This window comes from Arachis ipaensis, chromosome B05 (genome assembly GCF_000816755.2).
Source record: "Arachis ipaensis cultivar K30076 chromosome B05, Araip1.1, whole genome shotgun sequence".
Lineage (NCBI taxonomy): Eukaryota > Viridiplantae > Streptophyta > Magnoliopsida > Fabales > Fabaceae > Arachis > Arachis ipaensis.
The window spans coordinates 145,225,522-145,238,782 of NC_029789.2; positions in this window are offsets into that span (position 1 = coordinate 145,225,522).

The following is a 13,261-nucleotide window of genomic DNA, read 5'->3' on the forward strand; positions in this document are numbered from 1 at the left end:
TACCGGTTTAGACAAATTATCACAAGCATCCTGGCTAAGAGATGGCATAGAAATTTCTCCCATGCAATTAACCTCAACAGGCTCAGTAGAACAAAAAATATTTTTGAAGAAATGAACAATTTTAATTAGGTAAATTAAAAATGTAAAACTAATATCAAAATAGGATAAATCTCTTCAAAACGAGAATTTTGATACTAATTTTGAAAAATTTGACCCAAAATTAGACCGGATGGATAGAACCGGTTGAACCGGATCCAAACCGGGCCTGTGGGCCCAACCGGATCCATCACTTAAATGAGCTGAAGCTCATTTTCTTCTTCATTTTGGCATGCAAAAGCTGGATCCGTTTGATAGGTAAATCACTATTTTCTTCTTAGCCAGATTTCTCCAATTTCGAAAATTCATGAACAATTATATTAAAAATTGTTCAATTTTGGTGTTTAGGATCAAATTAACTTGGTGGACTTGCCGGGTCTTGTCCCAATTTCCCATTGGTAAGGTGAGAATCCTATAACTCTAGTCAATTCATTAATTCGGTGTTTTGAGTATTGAATTTTGGGAATATGATTGTGATAATTATGTTAGGTACATGTAAATATGTAATATGAGACAATTGGAGATGTTGGAAGCTTAATTGGAAGCTTGGTGAAAAGTTCTAGTTGCTGGATTCTTTTGGTGGGTGAGGCTTACAACTTTGCCTTGTGGGTTACCTTGGATATATACGCGGAAATCAGCCAAGGTATGGTTTAGGTTTCGCGCATTTAATATATAAGGTTGTGTGAAAACATAGGCTAGAGAACTATAGGATAAGTTAAAATGGCTAGATGCATTGAATGATTAGTTTTGTGATGTTGATGGGTAAATTGATGATTGGGCTTATGTTGGAGTTAATGAGAATGAGTTATTGGTGTTAATGAATATGTGTTATTGGAATTAATAATGGTGAGTTGATGATGTTCTGGGTATATGTTGATGAGATTTTGTGGTTATGGCTTGTTGATTGGTTAATGATGATTTATGGGTTGTTATTAATGAATTAAAGAAGTAAGTTAATGAATTTTTTTAAAGTTGTAGCTTGTGGTTGGAATGTTGAATATTGAAGTTATTGTATGGATTTTATAGAATGGTATGAGCATTAATGTGCTGGTGGTTGGTGATAATGAAAAGGGACTTGATATGTTGTATATGAGCAGGTTTTGTGGATGTTGATGTGTGAATTTGATGAAAAATGGGGTTTGGCATGTTTTAGTAAAAAGTGGTTTTTGATGAATTTTGGTAGTTCATAACTTGCTCCTCAAATTTTGAATGAAAATGCGGTTTGTTTCAAATGAAAGATGATTTTGCAAGCTTTTGAACGATATAAATTTTGTAAAAAATGGATTTTTGTAGAGAAAGTTATGGACGACGGAAGTTTGGTGTGAAAAATGTGTATGTAGGTGGCCAAATTCTGGTTTTGCAGCTTTCTGGGCAATCTGTTATTTTTTTGGAAAAATGTACATCTACGCGTACGCGTGGCCCACGCGCACTCATGGCATGGCATTTTAAACCGCGCAAGCGCGAGTAGCCCATGCGTGCACGCAATGAGCCAACATGCATGACCACGCGTACGCATGACCCACGTGTACGCGTGACATGCTGTTCTCACCTACGCGTACGCATGGTAAGGGAATGCGCGCACGTGCTACCTTTCATACTACCACGCATACGCGTGGCCCCTGCTTGCTGCAAAACTGGATCTTTGTGTTTTAAACCTGATTTTCACTTCTAAACCTCCATTTTCATCCTTTTAAACATAAGGTAGAGTACTAAGTCCAGTAGCTAGATGAAGCTAGAAAAATAGGGTAACTTGGGAATGAAGAAAAGGGAAAACATGAGGATTTATAAGAAAAAAAAGATGGATATTGAAAGAAGTTATGATGCCATGGCTTTGATGAATGATTAAATAATGATTATGAACATGAAATGGCTTAAGAATGATGTTATCTGATATACGAGTTTTCCTGGGTAACAGAACCGTGGCTTGCCACCACATGTTCTAGGTTGAATCTTGATACTCTGTTGACTCTACGTCGTAAGGGTGACCGGGCACGTATAAATTCCCAGGTATGGATATCCCCCATTGAGTGATATATAAATGAATATTTGAATGATGAATGAATGTGGAATCTATGCATAGACTCATGGGGATGCGCGATGGGGGACAGTCTAAGGTTTTCGAACTTGTCGGGTTGGCTGGATAACCGACAGATGAGCCTCATCAGCCATAGGACAAGCATGCATCATGTGCATTTGTTTGTTTTGTCTACTATGCATTATTTGGTATTGCCTAATTGAATATATACCCTGCTAACTGCTATATTTACTATTTGCACTACATGTTTCCTACTTGTGCATGAAACTATTTGTTTGTTTGTCTCTACTGACTCATGGATGATGGAGGATCGGAGGAAGGGTGGATTGGTTTGGGTGTTAATGCTAGGATTTAAAGTAAGTAGTAAGTAAGTTTAGGATACTTAGATCACCTTCCCCTTTTTATGGCTTCTGTTCAGAAATTAAGTTTTATAATGGTATGATGGAGTTCTAGAATTGCCTCTGGCATTCCCAGGACCTTATTTATTATATGTGTGACAGCTTTACCATGATGAGAACCTCTGGTTCTCACCCCATACTGTGTTGTTGTTTTCAGATGCAGGTCGAGAGGCTCCTTGCTTGGCGTCTAGATTTCCCTGAAGCGGAGTAGTTCCAGAGTTATTTTGGGATTTTCAGTTTGTATATGTATGTATATATGTAGTAGCCTACTCTCCTAGAAACTTCATTATTTTGTTCCTCATAGAGGTTACAGGAGAGTTAGGGACTTGTTTCTGTATTTTGGGTATTTGGGATACTTATGTATATATATGTATATATTCTTCGGCCAGCCTTGGCTTCGCAGGCTGAGTCAGGAGCTAGTTTCACTGTATTCTTGACTCTCTTTTCGCTCTTTTGTTTATTCATATTTTTAACCTTTAGGTTTCTTAGCACGCAAGCAATTCCGTTCTCTGAGTGTTGCGCTTTTTATTTTGCGAATTTGCTTTACCCATTTTTCAAGGCTCCTAGTATATTATGTCTTTTCACTATTAAAATATTTTCTGATTAGAGGTCCGTAACACCACACTACCTCTGTTCTACGACTTAAGCGTAAAACTCTTTGTAGTAGGGTGTTACAAGTTGTGGTATTAAATATTTATTTATTTATTTTTAAAAATATAATTTTTCATTCTAAAAGTAATGGTATTTTTTATTTAATTTATAGTGTTAATAATATTTTATTTTATTTTATTTAATACCTAATAAATTTAGTTTCGATTTTTTTCACAAAATTGAATTGAAATAGTGCTATTGTACCATTGACAATTTTAATTTTTGTCATAATAACTATTTTTTTCTACTATAAGGTTACAGGTTAAATGTTTTTTATTTAATTTATACTGTAAATAGTAATATTTTATTTCATTGGTTACTCGATAAATTAAAAGAGATATAAGATGTAACACCTTACTACATAGAGTTTTACGCTTAAGTCATAGAATAGAGGTAGTATGGTGTTACGGACCTCTAATAAGTTATAATATACATATAATAGTGAAAAGAGATAATACACTAGGAGCCTTGGAAAACGGGTAAAACAAATTCGCAAAATGAAAAGCGCAACGCTCGAGGAATAGAATTACTTGCGTGATAAGAAACCTAAAAGGTAATGATAAAGATAAACAAGAGAGGAAAAGGAAGTCTAAGTGTCCATGAATATTATATACTACATAGAGAAAATCAAAATCATACCTTGGCCGATTCTCAATATGAACCAAATGAGCTTTCAACCAAAATCCAACCACCAATGTAACTCCAACAAGCACCAACAAGCTCCAAACTCACAATAATCAAGCTATATACATATAAATCACCACAAATCAACCTAGGGCTCAACATAAATTAAATTTCACAAGGTTTTAGTATCTCTTACCTCTCCCAATAGATTTGATGGCCAAAATCCAAGGCTAAGCAAGGATTAGAGCAAACCTAAACATCCAAAATCACAAAAACTCATTTAACCCAAAACCCTAATGTAATCCGAAATTTTGGAGAGCAGAACTGGAAGAATTTCGAGCTTATCTCTAGAGTTTCTTGGATGGGTTTTGTAGACTCTTCGCAAGGAATGCGTAGCCGCTGACGGCACGCAAATCGGAGCTCTATAGCTCAAGATATGAGTTTGAGAAGATTGAGTGATTAAGGATTCTTCTTTCTCTCCTTCCCTCTCTCAAATCTGAAGTGTGTGTGTTTATGGAGGCTAGGGTTCATTAAATGAACCTTTATATATGTTGGACTTGGGCTCGGTTCAACCCGTTAGCATTTTTAGTCTGTTTGGCCCAATTTCGGGCCAAACCTTTAAAATTAACGCCCAGTTTTCTATTTCTAATATTTTTCTAAGGTTTTTGACTGTTTCAACTTTTTCTCGCGCAGGACCGGACAGACTTGAACCGGTTCAATCGGTTCAACTGTCGGTTCGCGGTTTTTTACGATTTTTCGCAGAAAACACATTTTCTGACTTGGAAGGACCCATTGAGTTCAAAAATGATGTTTAAAACGTCAAATTCTTACTCTAACTTTTTAGAATAAAATTTGGGCAATGTAACCACTTATTTAACCGGTTCGATTAATTGCGGTTCTTACATTTAATTATTTAAATATCATACAATTTATTATAATTTCTATCAATCAATTAATTGTAATTCAAATTGAATGATTATTTTGTTACAAAATTATTATTTCCTAATCTATTTATGGGCAATACACATAATAATTTTAATCGTAAATTAAGCTATTTTATATTAAATGATTTATATAATGGTCATCTCATTTACTATCATAAATGCTGAATTAAATAAGTCATTATTACTTTTAATTTAGAATTAAATGAGAATAAAACCAGAGATACTATTTTATTTGGCCTTTAGGGTTTAATAGGTGTCACACTCAAATATAAATAGTGACTTCTGAATTTTGGTCTTCAACACATCAAAGCCACCTCCATAACTCTTTTTCCATAAAAGGAATTGCGATTCAACTCTATCAGGGATATAGAAAGTTTTCAAAGAACAAGGGAATAGTCTGAATTTGCATGAATTCTAAATGTTTGAACTTACGATGTTGTTTCAGTTGGTTGTCGTTACGAGAATGACTCTAATCTTTACGTGTCTAAGGACTAGAATAGATTAAATATTATTTAAGTAATTTATTTCTAATATTGGTATTTGATTAAATTAGTTTTAGAGAAATTTAAATTATTGTTGACTCAATTTATATATTACGACTATTCTTTTTGAATATATTATTTTTATATTTTTTAATATAAAATTTCTTTTTTTTCCTGATTTTTAAGTTTATTTTCTTTCTTGGATATATGTATCACCTTATTTTCTTATTTTATATTTCAATTAATTTAAGAAAATATCTTCGTTATAATTATATCAAATCAATATTCAATGCGTTATTAAACTACTTATCAATCATTCTAATTATATCAATTGATATAGTTCTAATTCTTATTCAAGTGTAATAATTTTATTAGAAGATATATAGTTGATGCACACATTAATAGTGACCCATTTAATTTGATATCAATTAGTGGATAATAATAATAATAATAATAATAATAATAATAATAATAATAATAAGGGTAAAAAACCCAAATGAGCCAAGGGGAGCTCATTTTTACCCAAATCCGCCAAATCAAATTTTGATACATCAATCTACCAGAACACATTTTTATATAATTCGAATCAAAAGGATTCGAATTAGGTTTGCACATAATTCGAATTGATTCAATTCGAATTACTCCCAAGGACTCTTCCCACGTAGTTCGAATCAATTAGATTCGAATTAGGCATGCAAGGTTCGAATTATGTCAATTCGAATTACATAGACCACGTGGCTTAGGAGAGTTCGAATCGACTTGATTCGAATTACTCTCATATTGCAACTTAAAGTAATTCAAAATGTATCAATTCGAATTACACACATTTCGTCCCAATAGGTAATTCGAACCTTATTGATTCGAATTACAAGTGAATTTCCTATAAAAGGAGTTCAAACCTAGTTCATTCGAATCAGTTTTTCAAACTGAGAACCCACAAAATCCCAGAGAAAGCGACCCAAAATCGGCTCGAGAAAGTCTGTAGCGGCATACTTAGGCGATGGGGACGATCCGGGAAGGCTGTATCGACTGAATGGAGTCGCTCATATAGCCGGGGTGATCAACGACGAGGTTAGCGGTTTACTATGGTGGTTTATTATATTTGTATATGTTAGTGGTATTGTAAATCGGTATTTAAAGTGGTTTATGATAGTGGTTTTAAAGGCGGTTTTATTTGCGGTTTATGTCAGTGGTTTTGGTTTGTTGTAGTGCATGCGATTTATGTAAGTGGATTTGCCCATGGTTTTTGTAAGTGGATTTGGCCGTGGTTTTTGTAAGTGAATTTGCCCGTGGTTTAATGAGTGGTTTAATGAGTGGTTTAATGAGTGGTTTTGCCCGTAGTTTTATTAAGTGGATTTGCATGTGGTTCTTTTTCTAATATTTTGGATCCGGTTTGAGTGTGCGGTTTTGATTGCGGTTTTGCTAGCGGTTCAATTCATGAATGCAATACTATGTTTAATTTCCCATTCAGGTGGTCAGGATACAATCCTGGGATTAGCGAGAAGGGACCTCGGGTGCAGATGGCTCGGCTGAGGATTGACTTGTTACAGGCTCGGGATGTAAGTAAGCTAAGCTCATATGTGTAGTTTCCGCTTCTTTTAGTTTATATGGTTTAACGAATTTGTCAAATGGATTTGAATTCCTTTTTTCAGTTCATATGGATGCCCTACAGCACACCCGACGTCCTCCAGGTTGTCCATCCGGAGGTCTTGGAGCCTCGGTATACGATGTTATGGCGGTGTGTGACGTCCCTGATATATTTTACGGTGGTTGAGTGGCATCAGGTTGATAGAGTGTTACCACAGTTCGGCGGCGTACAGCCACCCCCACATCCCGCCCTGAACATCGACTTCTTGATGTCGAAGGACGGGAGAGGTGGTGACCGTTGGTTCCCGTCCCATTTACAGCATTGGCATCTTCACTGGGAGACACGTGCAGATCATGTGTTACGGTTCGATGTTGTCGATGACCTGGGACCCTCACATGAGTTCTTGGCCGGGTGGCATCAGCATGGAAAGAGGTTCTTGTCACCTGAGATGTACTTGGGGGATCCGAGAGGTATTCCTATTCCGGTTGAGGCGACACAGAGGGGTGCCGGCCGAGTTCCAGATATGGACCGAGTTGACGACATTCCTGACAGGCGCCGAGTTGAGAGGAGAGCTCGAGTTGGGACACGTCGTAGCCAGCGTGAGTGGAGATGGCTGGACCAGGCTATGGAGGAGGGCCATGAGGCTGGTAGGGGCGGTGGTCGACGACGAGGGCGTGGAGGCAGGAGGAGGGGGGCTGCTCCTAGGCAGGATAGCCCTGATCGTGGTGATCATGCAGCTGGAGGAGGAGCTCCAGTGGGGGATGTTAGGCCCGCTCATGGTGGACATGGTGGAGAGTGGTATGGATCTGATATGGGAGATCCATCGACCCATGCTGACACTGGGCTTGGAGAGGGGATGCTCGGAGATTACTTCGTTAGTGTTCCACTGACGACCAGACACCTTAGGAGAATACGCCATGGGTGATTCCGGGATCGACGTTTTCAGAGTTTCTTGTCGGTGATGGGATTGACGCGGATTTTGGTGGATCACATTTTCTGGATGAGATCACCACCATGTTGCAGGAGGATGAGGCAGCCCGTTGACGGGTGCAGACGACGAGGACACAGGGAGCGCTAGATGTCGATCTGAATGAGCCTCCCTCGGTCGGCCCTTTTCAGCCTTTCGCCTTGGGTGGGACCCCAGCATCAGCACGTATTGCTCCGTCACATTCAGTCGCCGGACCTTCCTCCTCCCAACCCCTACATGTCCAGTCTAGGGTGCCTGCACAGCCACCCCCCGGAGGACGAGGAGGACGAGATCGAGGATGAGGAGCCCCTTATCCGGAGAGGTCATAGGACACGGGTCCCACCTCGTTGTGGGACGGGGTCGCACCTATTTAGATGATTTGTGATATGTGTTATGTGCTATATCGTGATCCTTTTTGTACATTATATATTTCCGTCATCCGAGATGTATTTCATGTTGTTATCTATGTTGGACGTTATATATATCTGCCATCAATGTTGTATTTTATTTTGTTATCTTTGTTGTATGTTATATATTTTTATTATCAGTGTACTATTTTATTTCGTTAGTTCATCGGAGCCTGCGGCAGTGACTTCGATTTTGCATTATTGTTTATCAGTGACGGTGATAAATAGTGTATTCTCCTTATGCAAATTATTTCTATTATTAGTAACACGTTTGCCATACATATCTAATACGAGACGGATTTTTCAGCACTGTAAACCGACTACTTAGCAAACCTAGTACATTGTTTTCTGGAAAAAAAAGGTACAAAACATCAAACTAATAATGCAGCAGAACATAAAACTGGACATATAGATTTATTTCACCCTGCATGGCGGGGTCCTCCGGCCTGTGGACTGTAAATCATGTTGCTTGTATGCGAAGTTTGTATTCGTAGGTTTTGATGAATGACAAACCAACAAACGACATGAAAGACAAACCAACAAACAACTTGAATGAACAAGCATGTTGAAAGATCAACCATTCCGTTCTCAAGATGTGAGAATTTGGAAAGTGATTGAGAATGGAAATCACATTCCAACAAAGACAACAAGCGCTAAAGAAGGAGAAGTCTCCGTCTCAAAGCAAGTCCCGAAAGGAGAAGATGAATATAGTGACGATGATTGGAAGAAAGTGGCAATGAATGATAAAGCCATCAACTTCATTCATTGTGCACTTAACGAGCATGATTATATGAAGATCTCTACATGTGAAACTGCTAAAGAGATTTGGGATAAAGTAACAACTCGATCCACTTTTAGAAATTTATTTGCATATAGTGCTTTTGTTTCTCAAATTGAACCATCTACCATTGAGTCCGCAATTAATGATGAACATTGGGCTATGGCAATGCAAGAGGAGTTTAACCAATTCAAACGAAATGACGTTTGGGAATTGGTGCCTAAACCAAGTAATCAAACAATTGTAGGAACAAAATGGGTTTTTAGAAATAAACTCGATGAAAATGGTACAATTGTTAGAAACAAAGCTAGATTGGTAGCTAAAGGTTATAATCAAGAGGAAGGCATTGATTATGGCGAAACTTATGCTCCCTGATATTTGAAGTTTTGAACTTTTAAAAAAGAAGAAGTTTGAGGATTTGAAAAGAAGAAATAAGTTTGCGAAACAATGATTTCAAAAAGACTTCCGCTAAGCAAAAACTTTTGATATCTAAATCGTTTTCTTTGATAAACGCCCTTTAAGGGAACAAATGCACATATTTAGGGGGAACTCCTGCAAAATTTTTTTGTGAAGTCTTCTCCAAAGCTTTCTATAAAACAAAGTGCATTATTGTTGCTTTCAAAATCATTTATAAATGCATATCCTCAAAATTGGTTTGTCATTATCAAAAAGGGGGAAATTGTAAATCATGTTGCTTGTATGCGAAGTTTGTATTCGTAGGTTTTGATGAATGACAAACCAACAAACGACATGATAGACAAACCAACAAACAACTTGAATGAACAAGCATGTTGAAAGATCAACCAACATTCAACGTTGAGGAATGAAGAGTTGAAAGCAACACAACAACAACAAGAAACTCAAGTCCACAACATTTGAAGACAAGTATAGTGTCTTAGGACTTAGGTAACTTCTTGTTAAGAACCAATTGCTAAATCTCTCAACACACACTCACAAAATGTTTTGATGCACATCTTGCAATTCGATGCTAGCCAAATGGTTTAAAAACTTGTTTTCAAAGGTACAAAAGCATAGGAATTGACTCCAACAAGTTTGAGATCAATCCTAAGCATTTTGAAGTGATTTTAAGCCATTCTTTAAGGTTTGCATCGATGCACACTCATCTTGCATCGATGCAACCTAGCTGAAAATTCAAGTTTCAGCTTCAAAGACACATTTGCATCGATGCAAAGTGTTATGCATCGAGATGCAAATGATTCAAAAACATGGACAACTACGACGAGTGTGTCCGGTTGCCTACAGAGGCCACATCTCTTAGGCCGGTTCGGATCTGCCTCATCCATATTGGTCCGTATTCGAGTGGACCGTGGACGACCCTCCCTCGCACGCCTCATACTCGGGTCCGGTATAACGGTCAGTCCGTCATAAGGTGGCCAGAATCCCTCCGGAATGGGAGAGGTGAATCCCATCTGATATACACTGAAAATAGAACTAAGTCGATACACCGGGTGGACGTATGGCTGCCAAGTCACACGTGAGTAGGCACAGCATGCCAATGCGTGTGGACATGGGAAATGAAGTGCCTGGAAGTATCCACAATCACAAGTCTGAGAACCCAATGAGACCCTATAGCTTCCCAGTGAGAAGGAACCAATCGGAGTCGTCTCTGCCACAGTGTACTCCGAGTTATCTCTGTCGTATACAGTCACCGTGAAGCACCTAGCCATTTTTAGATTTGCCTCGATACACTTTACCAGGTATTGACTGAATTGTTGTCCGGTACCCAGCTGGGCCTGTGCCTCCCTCCCCTTGCGGACGAATAGTTCAGCCAACCTGCCGTATGTGGCCTTCACCAGCGAGCACACAGGGAGGTTCCTGACACCCTTTAGGATTGAATTCACACACTCAGAGATATTGGTCGCCATGTGCCCGAATATGCGCCCCTCGTCACAATACTGTGTCCACAACGAATACTCAATCCTGTTCGCCCACTCACACATCGCCGGGTTCTCAGAGCGCAGAATGTCAAACCAGTAATCGAACTCCACTTCGGTCTTGGCATATGCGGCGTTCACAAGAAGCCTACGATCATCTTTGCCCTTGAAGGTGAGGGCGAAATTAGCTGCTATGTGTCGAATGCAGAATGCACGGTATGCAGCCGGAGGTAGCCATCCCCCATCAGGAGACTCAAGGGCGGCCTTGATGCCGTTATGCCTGTCCGAGATAACTAGCAGACCTGGCTGCGGTGTCACGTGCTGAGGGAGGTGAGAGAGAAAGAAGGACCACGACTCAGCATTCTCACCCTCGACAAGTGCAAATGCCACGGGCAGTATGTTGGAGTTCCCGTCCTGTGCAATTGCGACAAGCAACGTTCCCCCATATTTGCCATATAGATGGGTGCCGTCAATACTTACCAACGGCTTACAATGACGGAAAGCCTCAATATAAGGTGGGGACGTCCAGAACAGCCTGTGAAAATAAGCTTGAGACTTGTCGAGCTGTCCCCCAACTCGGACAGGGCATGTCCGAATGACTGCAACTGAACCAGGCATGGTCAACTGGACTCCTAACACCCACCTAGGAAGCTTGTTGTACGACTCATCCCAGTCACCATAGATCACGGCAACAGCCTTCTGCTTCGCCATCCATACCCTCCTGTAGGTCGGCCTGAATCCAAAGTGGGCGGCCGTGGCATTTTGGAGCACCTTGATGTTGACGGATGCATCAGCCCTCACCATTGGCATAATGAATGTCGATATGACATGATAATCCAAACTCCTATGGTCGCTGGAGATAAAGGTGGCGAGACACGTATGCGGTTCGTTGTACCGTTTCACTTCCCAGATGCCCTTGCGCCGCCGGAGACTCAACCGAATCAACCATGTGCACCCATTCCCAAACTCAGAATACTTTCCCACATACCGGCGATAGTCAAACTCAATTACCTTGTACTGTACCCCTCGGCGGATGCTGTAAGTCTTCACACTCAACAGGGCCTCATCTTTATCCTGGAACTACTGACCAACCTGGAACTCTGTCAAACCAGCAGACCCGTCTGCATCTCTAGCGCCAAATCCAGTGCCTTGCTCAGGAAGCCCATCCTGCCTCATGGCATCCAGGTCCAATGAAGAAAAATGGGGTGGGTACTGCTGTGTGCCAGAACTAGATCCACCTTCGGCCCCTCTCGGGTCACTCGCTCCGAGGTCGTCACCACTGTCATCGGCAATCAGATCTGGCTCAACATCATCGTCATATAGATCATCAAGAAATCCGTCTCCAACACCAGCCGGTGTAGCACAATGTAATGTGGTCGGAAGATGTTCCCCTATACCAACCTCGTCGCCGACATTGCCCCTAAGGTCAACAACGAACGAAGGGGAGGCCACAGGCTGGGTCGGTGGCTCGTACGCAGGGACAGACGAAGAAGCAACGGCAGGTCTCGAACTAGAACCGGCCACCGTGGCTAAAGTGTGAGTATTCCGGTTCGAACCCCCCGAGCTGGATACCACATCAACCAACTTTGCCAACAGCTCCGGTGTCCTGACCTCGGGAAACTACCGGCGACAATGATACATGACCTGCAAGTCCTCATCACTCCCGATCGTGAAACAGTCATACTTCACGGTATCTTGGAGCACCGTCGTTGGAATGCGATAGAAAAACTTCTTAACCCTTTTCAGACCATCCAGACCAAGCTTCAGCAGTACAGAGCTAACAAGGTCGTCATAGCTCGTGGTAGGCCTCACGATAATACAGAGAGGATCCTTATCAGTGAACTTCACACCGGATCGAGTTTTTCTCTTAATCGATCCTCTGTGGTGAACCAACACTAGAAAACTATCCTCACTAGCCATGTGATCCCTCTATTGAGAGCAACTCATGTACATATCATATATATAGACATCTGCTTCATAGTAATTCGAATCAACTTCTTTCGCACCATATATATATAATTCGAATCATATCAATTCGAATTACACATAGACAGCAACCCATACTAATTCGAATCAAGAAGATTCGAACTACCTCTCTACGCTGGTGATACTAGTAATTCGAATTATGAAGGCACCTTATTTGGTCATAATTCGAATTAACTCAATTCGAACTACGTTGAAATTGAGTTCGAATCGTATCGATTTGAATTATATATAATTGGTCTTTGGTGGATTGATGTATCAAAATTTGATTTGGCGGATTTGGGTAAAAATGAGCTCTCCTTGGCTCATTTGGGTTTTTTACCCTAATAATAATAATAATAATAATAATAATAATAATAATAATAATAATAATAATAATAATAGTCAAAATAAAGAAATTATTAATAAAAAAT